We start from the raw sequence: 2,149 nt of genomic DNA on the forward strand, positions 1-2,149 counted from the left end.
CATTTAACGCCAGAAAGGCAGGGGGAGGAGATTTTGTTTTCAACTTCAAATTTTTTCAAATTTTCATGTTTTGATTCATACTTTTCTGCATAAACATGTTTCAAACTTTCATCATTCACCCTCAATTTTCAAAAATTCAAACATTTTCTAATCTCTTTTCAATTTTCTTTCAAATCCTTCCCAAATCTTCTTCAAAAACTCAATTATCTTCTTAATTTCTTTCCAAATATTTTTCAACTCATCATATCATCTTTTAATTCTTAGATGCATAACCAAATTTTCAGATTTAACATCTTTATATCTTTTTCAATTACAAATCTCATCTTTTTCATATCATGATTTTATTTTCTTCCATCAATCATATCTCTATGTTATATCTCTTTCAAATTTTTCGAAATCCCTCCCCTCCTCCTATAAATATACATTCGGCCACCCCCTCCTCTACACCATTCGAATTTACCTCTTCTCCTCTCTCTCCCCTTTCCTTTCTTTTGCTTAAGGGCAAGCAAACCTCTAAGTTTGGTGTGTTTTTCCGTGATCACTGAGCTAAGGCTCATCAAGATCATGGCACCTAAGGGAAAACAAACCAAATCAAGAGGCAAGAAAGAGAATACTCCAAAGAGTCTTTGGAATCAAGAGAGGTTCTTAACCAAAGAACATGCAGACCATTACCACAAAATAATGGGTCTGAGGTCAGTGATCCTGGAAGTTAAATTCAATCTGAAAGAGGATGAATATCCGGAGATCCAAGAGCAAATTTGAAACAGAGGATGGGAAATTTTTGCCAATCCTGAGACAAAGGTTGGAAGAAACATGGTTTAGGAATTCTACTCAAATCTGTGGCTGACAGATAAGCAGAGAATAACTGGAACCGCCTTTCATACCTACCGAACCATGGTCAGAGGGAGGCTTATTTACTTCCATCTGGACAAAATAAGAGAGATCTTCAAATTGCCTCAACTACAAGATGATCCAGAATTCTTTAATAGGAGAATGGTGAGAGTAGATAAGGGGTTGGATCAAGTTCTAGAGGACATATGCCTCCCTGGAACTAAGTGGATAACCAATTCAAAAGGTGTCCGAAATCAACTCAAGAGGGGAGATCTCAAACCAGTTGCAAGAGGCTGGTTGGACTTCATTGGGCGTTCTATATTGCCCACTAGTAACCGCTCTGAGGTCACTATCAAAAGAGCAGTGATGATTCATTGTATTATGCTTGGAAAAGAAGTGGAGATTCATCATCTGATTTCTTGTGAGATTTACACAATTGCAAACAAGAACTCCACTGAAGCCAAACTGGCCTACCCAAGCTTAATTTCTCTGCTATGTAAAGATACTGGGGTAAGAATGGGAGTAGATGAATTCATCCCAATTGAACACCCAATCACCAAGAAGTCAATGAAAGAACAAGTGCAAGACAACTCCATAAAAAGGAGGGCGCAGGAGTTCCTCCCAGAAATTTCTGAAATTGACTACTGGACCCGCCTAGAAGCATGTGTTACTAAGCTACAGAAAGCTATGGAACAACTTAAGGAAGAACAGCAGAATCAAAACTGTATGCTCTGCAAACTGCTGAAGGAACAGGAGAAGCAGGGGCGTGAGCTAAAGGAGCTGAAGCACCAGAAGCTCTCCCTTGAAGGACCAAGCACCCCACAGATTGAGGGAGCATCAACTCCTCAAAATCAAGGTTGTTGAGTCCTAACTCTGTGATAACCTTTATTATTAAGAGTCTATTTTAAGAGTCATTTATTCTTCTGCTTTTAATTTTCTGTCTTCTATTATTATGGGTCTGCGCTTATATTTATTTTTTAGTCTTATTTTTATTCCATAATCAATAAAAATTTAAAGTTTATGTCTTAAAGCTATGAATGTCCTATGAATCCATCACCTTTCTTAAATAAAAAGTATTTTTAATTGAAAAAGAAAAAGAAGTACATGAATTTCGAATTTTAAAACAGTTTAATTATTTTGATGTGGTGGCAATACTATTATTTTCTGAATGAATGCTTGAACAGTGCATATTTTTGAATTTGATTGTTTATGAATGTTAAAATTGTTGGCTCTTGAAAGAATGATGGGAAAAGGAGAAATGTTATCTGATGATCTGAAAAATCATAAAATTGATTCTCGAAGCAAGAAAAAGCAGTGA

This window comes from Arachis ipaensis, chromosome B2 (genome assembly GCF_059453495.1).
Source record: "Arachis ipaensis isolate K30076 ecotype BB chromosome B2, ASM5945349v1, whole genome shotgun sequence".
Classification (NCBI taxonomy): Eukaryota; Viridiplantae; Streptophyta; class Magnoliopsida; order Fabales; family Fabaceae; genus Arachis; species Arachis ipaensis.